This window comes from Meles meles, chromosome 20, assembly GCF_922984935.1.
Source record: "Meles meles chromosome 20, mMelMel3.1 paternal haplotype, whole genome shotgun sequence".
Taxonomy (NCBI): Eukaryota; Metazoa; Chordata; class Mammalia; order Carnivora; family Mustelidae; genus Meles; species Meles meles.
In genome coordinates this window covers 55,037,335-55,053,221 of record NC_060085.1, presented here as the reverse complement: position 1 = coordinate 55,053,221, position 15,887 = coordinate 55,037,335, and the positions used below count along the sequence as shown (strand labels likewise).

At 38.5% G+C, this 15,887-nt stretch overlaps 1 protein-coding gene across 2 annotated transcripts in view; it reads left to right on the top strand.

Annotated features, from left to right (window-relative positions):
- The window catches only part of RAF1 (Raf-1 proto-oncogene, serine/threonine kinase), an 85,618-nt gene that overhangs the window by 16,751 nt on the left and 52,980 nt on the right, over positions 1–15,887 (top strand). Inside the window, exon 2 of one of the 2 annotated variants that reach the window (XM_045989690.1) lies at positions 7,243–7,410. The exons of the other annotated variant lie outside the window; for it this stretch is intronic. The gene's annotated coding sequence lies outside the window, so the exon portion shown is untranslated. The remainder of the gene's footprint in view (positions 1–7,242; positions 7,411–15,887) is intronic. 2 annotated transcript variants of the gene reach the window in all.

Sequence of the window (15,887 nt, the reverse complement as noted above, 5' to 3'; positions counted from 1 at the left end):
GCTTGCCATATATTATTTAACCTTTACGTGTTATAAAACATGCCAAGTAGAGGAAAAGAAATACAAGTAAATCTTAAATTTAGATGTCAGTAAATAAAAGGCTATTTTAAAATACAGGCACCAAAAAAAAAAACAAAACAAAACAAAACAAAAAAAAACAAACCAGGCAGCTTAGTATAATCAGGTCATTTATGCCAGATGTCTAGACTTTTAAAGCTCTTGCTGCCAGTTCCTCCCCCTCTCTTTTCAAAACAGGGAGAAACCCAGGGCAGCTAGGTAAAATTTTAACAGAATTTTAACTCTAGAGTTGTACCTGGGTTGTTTTGATGTATAGGAATTCTTTTATATTGGTCAATATTCAGAATTAGTCATGGTTCATAATGCAGCAGTGTTCTAGTTACATGGAGATTTTTTTTTTTTTAAAGATTTTATTTATTTGACAGAGAGAGATCACAAGTAGGCAGAGAGAGAGAGAGAGAGAGAGGAGGAAGCAGGCTCCCTGCTAAACAGAGAGCCCGATGTGGGACTTGATCCCAGGACCCTGAGATCATGACCTGAGCGGAAGGCAGAGGTTTAACCCACTGAGCCACCCAGACCCCCCTTACATGGAGATTTTATCTAAGGTGCATTTATTGCCAACTCTGGGGAGAACATTTTTATAATGAAGGTAAAAAAGAATGACTTAAAAGAAATTTATATAATCTTCACTGTATTTGTATTAAATTCCTATCCATTTATTGAAGATTATAGGAGCTTTCTGAATAACAGATTTTTGATATATTCTGTATTCTGTATTGTTTAAAGGATAATAAGAAGAAAAGCCAACTTAGAAAAAGCATTAGAAATATAGCTGCTCTGAGGCAATTTAAAGGAGATCACTAATTATTTAGAAATGAAGTAAAAATCTTTTAAATATGAAGAATAATTTAAATTGCATGTGTTAATATAAGGCATGGTATGTATTTTCCTGTCTTCACATACTGGTCTTATCCATTCCTTGTAAACAATATTTCAAAATAATATTATAGTAATAACATTAAAAGTTATTTTATTTTTTATTTTTTTAAAAGGTTTTATTTGAGAGACAAAGAGCATGAATTGGGGGGAGGGGCAGAAAGGAGGGAGAAGCAGGCTCCCTGGCAGGGAGCCCATGAGACTCAATCGCAGGACCTGGAGATCATGACCTGAGCCAAAGGCAGATGCTTAACCCACTGAGCCACCCAGGCGCCCCGGAGAACATTTTATTTTTTAAATCAGTGTGTTGTAATAGAACTGGAATTTACAGTCTGAGGGTTTGAAAATTTTTTGTATTCTTTTAAATTGTGACAAAGCCTTTTGAATTTTACAGTTTCTTCTAAAAAAGAAATAGAAATGGTACCTGCTTTAGCCTGTCTAATTCTCACAATCCTGTGAGGTAATGGAGAGGAGAGCTGAATAAACTGAAGCAGGTCAAATTATAAATTCTCTTGACTGAAGTATACTTTCTGAAATCAGTCTCAACCATAGAGAATGCATTGCTACATTCTCAGAAATTAGCTTTTAGGTAGATTGCTAAAGAAGTTCTTAAAACCTTACCTTAAGACACCAGCTTGCTGGCTGCTTTAGGTATGTTTGCTCTACCACTTTAATATTTTTAAGTGAAATGTAAGACAGTGTTTGAAGAAGAACTCAAAAATGAGATTTTTCAGAATGTCTGATTATAGAAGAAAATTTAAAATGTGGATGAAGTATTTACATTGTGTGTGTTCTCCATGTGTGTGTTCTCCTCCTCAGAAAGGCAATAGAAAGATTTATTTGGCAGGTTGGCTTGGCTAAGGTAGGGAGAGGGTAAAACAAAGTCAGCTTTAACCCCGAGTTTGCCGAACTGCTTCTTGACTCTTCCAGGCAGAAGTTTTAGGACTTTTTGACTCCTTTTTTTCTTTTTTAAGATTTTATTTATTTATTTGAGATGAGAGAGACAGTGAGCATGAACTTGGCGGGAGGGGGGTGGGAGGGTGATTTGCACAGAGGAAGAGGGAGAAGAGGACTCTGCAGTGAGCAGAGAGCCCAGCTGCATCCTAGGACCCTGTGATCATAACCTGAGCCGAAGGCAGATGCTTAACTGACTGAACCACCCAGGTGCTCAGACTTTTAGATTCTTGTGTGCTGAATTCCTGAAAAGCTTCCTGTTTTAATCAGGATTGTTTAAATTGGTTTTTCTTACCATGGTTCAAATGAATCTAACCCCGTCTTTCAGGAGAGGAGCTGTGATAAGATGATGAGAAGTGTTCAGTGAGTGTTCCAGTTCAATCTCCAGAAGTTGGTAGAGTAGCATTTCCAGACACACGTTTATGCCTCAGATTAGGCTTTAAGGTGGGAGATGGACCTTGAAGCAGAGGACTCAAATCTCTTGAAATTATACCCTGAGTACTGGTAGTTTTCGTAATTGTAGTCTTTTCAGATTTGACTTGTCTTGAGGCTACTTAAAAGTACTTTGCATGTGTTCCCTAATAATCTTGTGCCTTAAACATAGTCTTGTTTTCAAAACATTTTTTATACCATCTGCTAAACCCAAAATGCAAAAACAACGAGACCCTCCCAGGGCTTTTGAAGTTTGTTTTCTAACTTAATGTTTTATCAGTCTGGCACTTTTTATTCATTTTTGGAAATACCTCTGAATGCATCAGTTCACTGAAATTATTGCTGGAGCTGGGCCACAGGGTGAGAAGGCTGAAATGAATGTGTTGAGTTTAAAATTAAAATACTTTTATCACAACCTGGTATTCTCCTGGATTATGAACATCAGAATAAAATTATACGTTTTTTTTCTTTTTCTTTCTTTCTTTTTTTTTTTTTTTAAAGGTTTTATTTATTTTTTTGACCGAGAGAGAGACAGTGAGAGAAGGAATACAAGCAGGGGGAGTGGGAGAGGGAGAAGCAGGCTTCCCACTAAGCAGAGAGCTGGATGCTGGGCTAGGTCCTGGGATCATGACCTGAGCCAAAGGCAGATGCTTAACGACTGAACCACCCAGGTGCCCCACAAGTGTTTTTTTCTAAGATCACGTCTCAGCAGTTTATTAGGAATTGTACTAGGAAATAATTTGATTTCTTTAAAATTTTCACAAACATAGTATGGCCCCTATATTTACTACCCTCTTACTTTGATCCTTAACATGTTTACATACCCAGAGTGTAACCTGCTGTAACCGGTTTCTCAGCTACATGGTGCTTTGTGTAGATTGCATGGGGATTGTGGGAACAGTTCTCAGAACCCTGCAGACTCTCTGGAAATATAGTACAGCTTTTTACCTTCGCCAACAGAGCTGAAGAAGAGTGGTTGAATGGTAAGTGCTGTGCTCTTAATAGCCATTTGATGTCTTGCTTGAGGTCAGAAGTGCAGTATTATGGAGAGAACTTACACCTTGCTTTACCAAACGTTTATATGTTTAAAAAGTTAATCTTATTTCTGGAAAGTGTAAGGAGATGAAAATTACTTCCTTTTGTCTTCAGGGCTTTCTTCTTACCATATAGTAGAAGGCTCATTGGCTATACTGGTGTGTGTTTATGGAAACTCTCAGGAATGTATTCCTTATTTTATTTTTTAAGATTTTATTTATTTGAGAGAGAGAGTGCACAAGAGAGCACTAGTGGTGTGAGGGGCAGGGGGCAAAGCAGGCTTTCCTCTGAGCAGGGAGCCTGATGTGCGACTTGATCCCAGGACTCTGGGAGACCTGAGCCGAAGGCAGCCGCTTAATCGACAGCCACACAGGCGTCCCTGTATTCCTGATTTTAAAAAATAGGGTTTTACTGTAAAAGTTAAGTTTTTCTTAACATTCCTGTATTTTTAAATTATTGAAGGAGTTTGAGAATTTATGTTGAGCTGTAGAAAGCAGCTGATTAGTTCCTGCCTATAAAACTTGTGACATTCAATAGTCCCTTGTTTTTATTCACAGAGAAATTGGTTTTATCCTTTTACTAAAATGAAAAATTATTCTTAGGACTTTTGTTATGGCCTATGGTATTTGAACCATAGCAAATACAGAGAAAGTAATGACTACTGTCTGATGATAGAACCATTTGCAAGCATGATGTGAAAATGTATCATCTTCCCCAAAATTTAGCTTTTGCATGTTCTGGAAATTGTTTGTTTTTTCTCCTTAATTGTACTGAATGTCTGGTTAGTTTTGTGGTTGACAACATCTGTATATGAAGAACATGTTAAATTAGCATCCAAGAACCTAAACTATAACTAGCATTGTATGGTTATGCTTAAGAAAGCATTCTTTTTTTGGGGACATGTACCCAGTATATTTGGGTATTACTGTATTTTCTTTAAGCTGAACTCTTTCACTTCCACACCTGAAATCCTTCTCTTTCTAGACATTCTTTGGCATTCTGTGTGATCTTATGCATATTTAAAAACACAGTTCTACATTTCTTTAGTAGGGGCACTGTGGTTTAAAACCACTTTTTAGGGGCGCCTGGGTGGCTCAGTGGGTTAAGCTACTGCCTTTGGCTCAGGTCATGATCTCGGGGTCCTGGGATCGAGTCCCGCATCGGGCTCTCTGCTCAGCAGGGAGCTTGCTTCCTCCTCTCTCTCTGCCTGCCTCTCTGCCTATTTGTGATCTCTCTCTGTCAAATAATTTCAGCATTTTTTTTTTCTTAAAGATTTTATTTATTTATTTGACAGACAGAGATGTAAGCAGAGAGGCAGGCAGAGAGAGGAGAAAGCAGGCTCCCCACGGAGGAGAGAGCCTGATGCGGGGCTCGATCCCAGGACCCTGGGATCATGACCTGAGCCAAAGGCAGAGCCTTTAACCCACTGAGCCACCCAGGCGCCCCTCAGTGGTATTTCTTTTAAAGATTTCATTTATTTATTTGACACACAGAAAGAGATCACAAGTAGGCAGAGAGGCAGGCAGAGACAGAGAGGGAAGCAGGCTACCTGCTGAGCAGAGAGTCCGATTTGGGGCTCCATCTCAGGACCCTGAGATCATGATCTGAGCCCAAAGCAGAGGCTTAACTCACTGAGCCACTCAGGCACCCTTCAGCGGTATGTTTTTAGGCAAATTGGATATGTGTGTGTAGGTGAAAAATGTTTATTCCGTGTGCCAGAGCAGGTGAACAGGGATGGTGCTTGGTTTTATTTTTAAAATAAAACAACTGTGAAGAGAAATGTCAAACAACACTAGTAAATCAAACTTTGGATATAACTCCAGCATTGTAAAATTCCGTAATGACTTCAGTTGGGTGTTAATAGCTGGTTTTTGTCTGTCTGGAATCTGTATGATGAGCTCTCACATGACTTCAGCTGACTGCCAGTCAACGGTTGCATTGTGCATATTCTACAGTTGTAGAATTCTACCGTTGTCAGTGTTCTAGTCTTAGAGTGTAGCCCCTTAGCATACTGTGATGCATAATGAGTGCACTGATGATTTGTTAGAACTCAGCACTCATTGGACTCAGTTGCCAGCATTCGTTATTTAGGAAATGTCTTAAGGACCTGCTGCTGTATGCCAGACACTGTTTTTGTTTTTAAGATTTTATTTATTTCAGAGAGAGAGAGAGAATAAGAGAGAGTGAGCATGAGTGGGGGGAGAGGCAGAGGGAGAAGCAGACACCCTGCTGAGCAGGGATCCTGATGTGGGGCTCAATCCTGGGACCCTGGGATCATGACCTGAACCAAAGGCAGATGCTGAGCCAGCTGAGCCACCTGGGCACCTTGATTCCAGACACTGTTAAAGGTGATGGGATTATAAGGGTGAACTGAACTTAGATTCTTGGAGCATACAATCTATTGGAGAGGCAGATGTTAGCTATTGGGTAGGCAGATAACTAATATGAATTTCAAAGTATTCTATTAAGTGGTGTAAAATATTGTGAAAACTATAAAGCTGAGCAAAGTGAGGAATGATAAGGAGGGGCAGAATATACTTGGAAAGGAGATGGTCGAGGATAGTTCATTTGGAAAACTAAGGAAGCATGTTCCATATTAGAAAATTTAGTATTTGTTAGGTTATCATGACTGGAATCATGGTAAGATGTTAAAGCTAGAAAGGTCAATAAAGTTCCTATCATTGAATTCCATATTCTACAGAGTATGTAACTTGAGGTCCAAAAGGGTAGTGACTTATTTATGGTCTAGGTTGCCTAGTTTAGATTTAAACTCATTTAAGGCAGAATTATGTAACTTTTTAAAGGTGTTATCTTTTTTTTTTTTTTTTAAAGATTTTATTTATTTATTTGACAGAGAGAGATCACAAGTAGGCAGAGAGGCAGGCAGAGAGAGAGGAGGAAGCAGGCTCCCTGTGGAGCAGAGAGCCCGATGCGGGGCTCGATCCCAGGACCCTGAGATCATGACCTGAGCCGAAGGCAGCGGCTTAATCCACTGAGCCACCCAGGCGCCCCTAAAGGTGTTATCTTTAATTGAAACAAAGAACATCTTCTCAGAGTTATGTGGATTAAATGAAATAGTGGACAAACACCTATATGTATGCTCAGGGCCTAACTCATGATAGTTGCTTGGAAGATGCTGGGTTTTGTTTTTCTTTATCTGTCAAGTATTTTTTATTTCTCATATTTTACTTTTTGGAAATTTTATTTCCCTGGTCCTCATAACAGATGTGTTCCAGAGAAGCAACTGAACAAGAAAACTTCTGGTATCATGATCCCTGCCTGCTCAATAGGGCTTTTGTCTTCCTAGGATCATCCTCTGAGATTTGCTAGAAAACAGAGCCACAAGGGCTTAAGAAGACCTATGTTACTTGCTTGATTTGTCATGGGTGGGTGTTGTATGAAAAGTGTTAATGTTTGAGAAGCTTGAAGTATTACCTGAATTTTGGTTGTACCATTTTTTAAGATTTTATTCATTTATTTGAGAGCGAGCGAGCATACATGTGCAAGCATGAGGAGGGACAGGGGCTGAAGGAGAGGGAGAAGCAGACTCCCCACTGAGCAGGGATCCCGAGATCATAACCTGAGCACACGTGCTTAACCATCTGAGCCACCCAGGCGCCCCTTGGTTGTACCATTTAAGAATATGCCCAGTAGGCCAATTTGAGGATATTTCTCTAAATTCCCTCCTTTAATCCCTTGATTTCGATAATTGTTACCCATAAACTACTGAAGTAGACATTTATTTCTGTCATCCCCCCAGCCCAGGTAACTATCCCATATTTTTCTCTGAGGAACTGTCAACCCTTACTCCCTATTATATAGCCATTCAGTTTTTTTTGTTGTTATTATTATTATTTTTTTTTTAAGATTTATTCATTTGGGAGTGTGTGCACATGAGAAGAGGAGCAGAGGGAGAGAATCTCAAGGCAGACTCCTTGCTGAGCCTAGTGAGGGATTCATCTCATGACCCATGGGATCGTCATCTGAGCTGAAACCAGGAGTCAGACGGATGCTTTAACTTACTGAGACACTCAGGTACCCCACAGCCATTCAGTTTTAATGACATTGACCTCATCCTTAGCTTTAGGGGAGAGTTTGATTAGCTTAAAGCAGTCAGTAAAGCCCAACCATTTGGACATCATGATTTCCTCACAGTGACTCACTGAAGGTCAATGAGATGTGAAGTCATGTTTGGGGGTTCCTTATTCCAGAGATCTTCCTTGAGAAATGCTATTTACCTCCTAGACTGGGATGAGAATGCATATAGCTCTCAGAATCTACTTGTAGTCACTAGTACTTAAGGCTTAGGATTGGGATTGCTAACCGTAGAACAAAACAAACACCAAGGAAGGCAGAGAGAAGAAAGCAGAAGAAACCAGATCTTTAGTGGTATCATTGGACCAAGCTTTCCTGAAGCTGTTCTTTCTTTGGTCTTGTTAGTTAAATGACCCAGTAAGTTATTTTTATTTATGCTGTTTGAGTTGGGTTTTCTGTTACTTACAACCTCAAAACTTTTAAATAATAGTACCCAGCTTAACCACTAACCCACCTATAATTCACTTCAAATATCCGGGAGCCCGTACTTAGGAAAATCAGTTCAAAGAGTAAGCTACTAGGTGAATTAAATTTGTCAGCAAGTACTGGTTGAGTTGCTCATCCATTCATTTATTCAGTGTATGTTGGAGCACCTGCTCTACCAGACCCCATGCAGGATGAAGGAGCTGAAGATTGGTTCCTGCCCTCAGGGAACTTACAGTTTAGAGGAGGCAAGTAATAGTTAATTAAGTAATAGTCAAGTAATAGTTAAGTGTCTTTCTTCTTGAAATAAGCTTTTCCCTACCATTGTTTCAGTTGTCTTTGTTTCAGAATGTACTGCTCTGTCTCATTTGTATCTCTTTATTGTAATATTTCTACCTTACAGTAGAGTATATAGTTTTACTCTCCCACCTCATTTGTTAGTCTCTATAGAAGTATAAAGGGTAGGGGCGCCTGGGTGGCTCAGTGGGTTAAAGCCTCTGCCTTTGGCTCGGGTCATGATCCCAGAGTCCTGGGATCGAGCCCCGCATCGGGCTCTCTGCTCAGCTGGGAGCCTGCTTCCTCCTCTCTCTCTCTGCCTACTTGTAATTTCTGTCTTTCAAATAAATAAATAAAATCTTTAAAAAAAAAAAAGTATAAAGGGTAAATATACTTGAGCTGTTAAAAACTGTGTTACTGGTATATAAAATAGCAAGTCAGAAATGAGCAAAGGAAGAGCTGTTCAGAGGGTTTCTAATTGCTGCTGCTACTTTTCCTAGTGGTACTTGATTCCTTATGGATCATGCATTGCTTTCAAGTGTCTATAGCAGCTAAGGATGTGCCCCAGGAAGATGTAGGATGTGCATATGCGCAAGATTCTATATTCAGTTTCTGGGAGTTCTTGAATTCACCAAAACTCCCAGAGATTGAACTCTCAGAAGTTAAAACTCTCAGAGATCTCAAGTTAACCTCCATACCTGCCACTAAATGATGCTCTCGTTTTTAAGCTTGCTAGTGAGCATAATATACCACCCCAAAGAGAAATTTTTTTCAGCTTCCCTGAAAAATTTGTAATATAAGAGGTGCACAATTTTTGCTTGCTTTCAGAGTGCTATGTACTAGATGCTAATCTGGGTACTTTACATACTTTATCTTATTCTTCACTGTGATTTGGTACTGTTTGTATTATTACTGTTTTAATTTTATAGCTGGGGAACCTGAGACCCAGGTAGTTTAAAATAAGTTGCCCAAGTTTAGATAAGCCTGTAGTGAAGTTGTATTTCAAACCCAGTACCTTTCCTCTTTCCACTAACTGTTCTGCTTAAGTAATTGATAGAAAATGCTTAGTTTGGTCCCAGATTGTAGTAAGCAGTCAAGTTGTTGCTGCTTGTTTTGTTATTCATTTATTTAGCAGACTTTTTTTTTTTTTTTTTTTTTTTTTTTGCTTCTTAAGGATAGAAATGTTTTTTTCTTAGGACTGTTAGATGCAAGGAACAGTATCCTTTTCAAACTAGATTAAATATAATAGTGAATTTTGTAGGTGGATACTGTGGTTTGGGGCAAGAAAAGTTGCAGGATGTATGAGTAGAGTCAGGAAATAGCTCAGAAACCCAGATGGCCACCTGAGTTATTGCAAACCTGACTCTTTGTTAGGTGACAGCTTTATTGAGATATCACATACCATGCAATTCACCCATTTAAAGTATATAATTGATTGTATTTTGGGGGTGTATTAACAGAGTTGTGTAACCATCACCACAGTCAGATTTAGAACATTTCCATCACCTTCATAAAGAAACTCCTTAGCTATAACCCTCCAAACCTCTATCTCCCCAGCCCTAATCTTGTCTTTATGTGCTTATCTGCTCTGAATTTTTATATGAATGGAATCATGTATTATGGATTTTTGTGATCGACTTACATCATCATCCATGTTGAGGCATGTATCAGTATTTCATTCCTTTTAATGATTAAGTAATATTGCATCACTTGGATATCCCTTCCTCTGTTGATTGGGTGTTTTTTGCTATTAGGAATAATGCTGCTGTCTAAGGTTCTAATAACCTGCTAGTGCAACCTAAAAGCCTGTAATTCTAGTCTGTAGGAAAGAGAGAAGCCTGATGTTTTTTTATTACTCTGGGCAGTCTTTTGGAAGAGAAAAGAATAATTTTTATTAGGTTTATTTGGAAATATTGGAAGTAACAGGTGGATACTTAAAAAAATTTTTTTTAAACATTTGGAGTCCCCAGGGATTGCAAGATTCTAAGGTAGGAGCGGAACTTATACAGTCCTACCCACCTCAATTATAAGATGAAACCACAAAGTCCAGGGAGGTATATGGGTTTCCCCAGTGCCTCTAAATTTAGTATCTGTGATTTAATATTCTTTTGATATGTAATAATCAACATGCTATTAATGACAGTAGGTTTAGGCAACTGTAAACATTCTTTTTTTTAACTTTTTTATGTTAAAATATACATAACATAAATTTACTGCCTTAATTATTTTTATGTGTATAGTTCAGTGACATTAAGTACATACATACTCTGCAACCATCCACCACTGTCTATCTCCAGAACTTTTTCATCATTGCAGACTGAAACTCTGCATTCATTGAACTCCCTGGTACTATCTACCCTTGTTGCCCCTGGCAACTACAATTCTTTCTATTTCTATGAATTTGACTAGGTATGTAATATAAGTGGAATCATACAATATTTTTATTTTATTTGTTTCCATTAATTTATTATATTATTAATGTGGGGTTAGAACCCATGACCCTGAGATCAAGAGTTCCATGTATTAGTACTTCATTTCTTTTTTATGACTAAGTAATAGTCCATTGTTTGGATGTACTACATTTTATTTTTCCATTTATGGATCTGTGAACACTTGAATTGTTTTTTGTTTTGTTTTGAACACTTGAATTGTTTCCAGCTTTGGCTTTTAGGAATAATGTTGTTATGAACATGGGTGTGTGTATATTTTTTTTGAGGCCCTGCTTTTAATTCTTGTGATTCTATTCAGAAGTAGACTTGTTGAATCATAGAGTAATTCTATTTTTAATTTTTTGAGGAACTGCCATACTGTTTCCCTTGTGGCTGCGAATTTTACATTCCTACCAGCAGTGCTGCATAGACGGTTCCAAGCCCTCCACACCCTTGCCAAGACTTCTTTTTTTCTGTCTTTCTGGGTAATAGCTATTTTAATAGGTGTGAAGTGATATCTTGTGGTTTTGATTTGCATTTCTCTAATAATTAGTGATGTTGAGCATCTTTTTATATTCTTTTTGGCTGTTTCTGTATCTTCTTTGACAAAATGTCTGTTCAGATTTTTCCAGATTTTTATATTTGGTTGTCTTTTAAATTATTGATTGTAGGAATTCTATATTCTCTAGAGTATTCATATTATATATGCAAATCCCTTGTCAGATATATCATTTGCAAATATCTTCTCCCATTCTTAGGGTTGTCTTTCACTTTCTTAATGGTGTCTTTTGAAGCACAGTTTTTAATTTTGATGAAGTCCAGTTTACTTTTTTTTTGTTGCTTGTGGTTTTGGTGGTATATTTTAAGAAGCTACTGCCAAATTCATGATCATGAAGATTTACTCCCATGTTTCTTCCTAAGTGTTTTATAGTTTCAGAGTTTTAGCTCTTATATTTAGGTCTTGAACCATTGGGTTAATTTTTGTATATGCTGTGAAGTATGGGTCTATCTTTATTCTTTCACAGGTGGATACCCAGTTGCTGTGACACTGAGTTCTTTGGCACCTTTCTGAGTTCTGTTCCAATTAACCTGTATGTCTTATTCTATTGACAACACCACACTTGATTATGGTAGCTTTGTAATAAGTTTTGAAATTGAAATGTGACTCCTTTAACTTTGTTCTTCTTTTTCAGGATTGTTTTGGCTATCCTGGGTCCCTTGAGTTTCCATTTGAATTTTAGGGTCAGCTTGTCAATTTTTTTTTTTTTTTTAAAGATTTTATTATCTTAACAGAGATAGTGAGAGAGAGGGAACACAAGCAGGGGGAGGGGCAGTGGGAGAGGGAGAATCAGGCATTCCCCTGAGCAGGGAGCTGGGTGTGGGGCTCTGTTGGGATCAGGACTGCAGCCAAAGGCTAAGCGCTTAACGACTGAGCCACCCAGGTGCCCCAGCTTGTCAGTTTTTATGAAGAAGGCACCTGGGTGGCTCAGTGGGTTGGGCCTCTGCCTTCGGCTCGGGTCATGATGCCGGGGGTCCTGGGATCGAGCCCCACATCGGGCTCTCTGCTCCGCGGAGAGCCTGCTTCCTCCTCTCTCTGCCCTGCCTCTCTGCCTACTTGTGATCTGTCAAAGAAATAAAATCTTAAAAAAAAAAAAGAAGAAGTGTATTCTGGTAGGAATTGTGTTGAATCTGTAGATAAGTTTGGAGAATATTGCCATCTCACCAGTAAACTGGCTTTACTGTTATGGACCTGCATGGACCAACTGAGTTTACATGTTTTCATTTCAAAGGACCGTTCTGTCTAGTCTCTCAATTTCATATCAAGTCCCAGCTTGGATCCTTGCTGCATTCAGTTGTAGTGGGACCTAGAGGGACAGAATCATGAATATGAAAATATAAACGTAGCTGCTCTGGGTTTATTCCTGTGGGTGAAGGAAAGAAGTTCTCAAAAGAGGAGTGTGGGTTTGAGAAACAGCATAGAGTTGTCCAGCACAGTTTTCACTAATGGAGGCAGTAATCCAGGGTAGAAAGGCTCTGGAACACTTGGAAAGTACAGTAGAATAGAGCCTTGCAGTACATCCATGGTTGAGGCAGGAGGAACAATAGAAGCCAGCAAAACAGATAGCTCAAGAGAGAGAATTGGAGACAGAAGAAATCCCTGGAAGTGCAGTATAATGGAAGTCTGTCTGTCTTTAAATTTTCTTTCTTTCTTGAAGTATAATTGGCACACAATGTTACATTATTTTCTGGTGTATAACATAGTGATTATATGTCATGCTATGTTCACAAGTGTAGCTACCATCTATCTCCATACAATGCTATTATAATACCATTGACTGTATTCCCTGTCCTATACCTTTTATCCTCGTGACTTATTCATTCCATAACTGGAATGAAAGGCTCTTCAGGAGGAAAGCAGAAGGAGTATTAGGCTGAGAAGAGCTCTAGATTTCATTGCTGGGATTTTATTGATGACCAGACTTGCTTAAAACCCTGACTGAAAAGTAATGGCAAAGTACAAGCTCATTTATTTAAAGAACATATTGCCTGTTTTAGACAAAAATGTTCGACATAACTACCCATCAGAGAAATGCAAACCTAAACCACAGTGAGAAGGGTGCCTGGGTAGCTTAGTTTGTTAAGTGTCTGCCTTCAGCTTAGGTTATGATCCCAGGACCCTGGAATTGAGTCCCGTATTGGTCTCTCTGCTCAGCGGGACTCTTGGTTCTCCCTCTCCCTCTGCCCCTACCACCTGGGCTCATGTGTGTGCATACGTGCGCGGGCGCTCTTTTCTTAACTTTCTCTCAAATGAATAAATAAAATCTTTCAAAAAACAAACAAACAAACAAACCCCCACAGTGAGATTATCACCTTATAGCCATCAGAATGGCTGTTATCAAAAAGACATGATTTGGGGTGCCTTGGTGGCTCAGCCGTTAAGTGTCTGCCTTCAGCTCAGGTCATGATCCCAGGGTTCTGAGATCAAGCCCCACATTGGGCTCCCTGCTCAGTGGGAAGCCTGCTTCTCCCTCTCTCACTCCCTCTGCTTGTGTTCCTTCTCTTGCTGTGCCTCTCTGTCAAATAAATAAAATCTAAAAAAAAAGACGTGATTTAACAAGTGCAGGTGAGGATGTGGAGAAAAGGGAGCCCTCATACTTTGTTGGTGAGAATGTAAATTGGTATAGCCACTGTGGAAAATAGTATGGAGGTTCTTTAGAAAATTAAAAATAGAACTAACTACTAAATGATTTAGCAGTACCACTTCTGGGTATTTATGGAAAGAAAATGAAAACACTAATTTGGAAAGATATGCACCCCTATGTTCATTGCAGCTTTATTTACACAATAGCTAAGATAATGGAAGCAACCTAAGTGTCCATCAATAGATGAATAGATACGGAAGATGTGGCATGTGCATGTACGCCCACACACAGAGGTATTATATTACTCAGCCATAAAAAGGAATGAAATGTTGCCATTGTGATAACATGGATGGACCCAAAGGGTGTTATGATAAGTAAAATAGGTTGGGCAGAGAAAGACAAATACCATATGATTTCACTTACATGTGGAATCTAAAAAGCAAAACAAATGAACAAACAGAAATAGATTCATAAATATAAAGAACAAACTGATGGTTTCTGGAGAGGAGAAGAGTGGGGGAATGGACCAAATAGATGAAAGGGATTAAGAGGTACAAACTTCCAGTTATAAATAAGACATGGGATGTAATGTATAGTATAGGGAATATAGTCAGTAATATTGTAAAAACTATGGATGGTGACAGACTGTGAATAATCTTACACAGTGATCGTTTCATAATGTATATATATTATGAATTACTATATTGTAGACCTGAAATTAATATGGTATTTCAAATATACTTCAATAAACAAAAAATATATTGCCTTTGCTAGACTAGCGTTTTACCAACTTTAGTTATTCCTGTACTACCTTCCTTTCCTAGAACAGAGAATCATCTATAGTATTACTTACTTAATATTTTATTTTAAATAGCTCATGTTTAAAAATTAAGTACATTTATAGTACATTTCTTTTTTTTTAAGATTTATTTATTTGACAGACATAGATCACAAGTAGGGAGAGAGGCAGGCAGAGAGAGAGAGAGAGAGAGAGAGAGAGAGAAAGGAGGAAGCAAGCTCTCTACTGAGCAGACCGCCCAATGCAGGGCTTGATCCCAGGACCCTGAGATCATGACCTGAGCCGAAAGCAGAGGCTTTAACCCGCTGAGCCACCCAGGCGCCCCAGTACATTTATTTCTTAAAGGAAACTTTAAAACACTACCATATATAGAAAACCTATATAGGCATTCCTGCCACAATGTGATAAATGTTCCTGAAAATCCATACATTTTGTCAAATCATATACCAAAAATAACAGGGGCTTGTAGGTAAAAGAGGACACACCACCTAACATCTATTCAATTTAAGACTCCTAATATAAATGTAAATTCTAACAAATATTAGCATAGTTCAAAAAACAGTTTAAATTCTTAATAAACACACCATAGTAAATGTAGGTTTTTTTTTTTTTTTTAAGAATTTTAACTTAAAAAGGTGAAAGTAGTTTGGCGCTGTTGAGTTACAGAGTTAAGGGTTGAATGATATCATCCTGAGTAAAGAGTCAAAGAAGGTGGAAGTTTCTTTGCTGGAGATGTAGTGAGGTATTGAGGGTGAATGGTTGTGACTCAGTGTCGCATACTGATTTCTTTTCGCAAAAATGGGAGAAACGTATTAAAAGCACTTTTCCAAATCATAGTCAAAATGAATCCAGAAGAAGCTGCTAGGAGAATAAGAATCACATGTAGTACTAGATTAAAGAAACAACAGTGTTAATTTTTAGTTAGATATATGGTCTGTCAGTGGCTCTGAGTTGGAAATCTTTTTTTAATTCTTTTTTATTAAAAAAATTAGGAAGTGCTAAAGAAGTATTAAAGATACCAAACTGAGACTTTTTCCTTATCATGATCTTATCTGTTCTGTCATGTCCACAAGTTTCCTAAAATAATTTTATAAACTGTGAATAATAATATAGGCCATGCTTTGGGAAACCCTATGCTGTTAAGACCCTTTTATTCATGTTGTTCAGCTACCTAGAGTATCTTAAGACCCAGCACAGGTCTCACTGCCTCCTCCATAAGAGTGTACTTAGGGGCGCCTGGGTGGCTCAGTCGTTGAGTGGCTGCCTTTGGTTCAGGTCATGATCTCAGGGTCCTGGGATGGAGTCCCGCATCAGGCTTCCTGCTCAGCAGAGAGCGTGCTTCTCCCT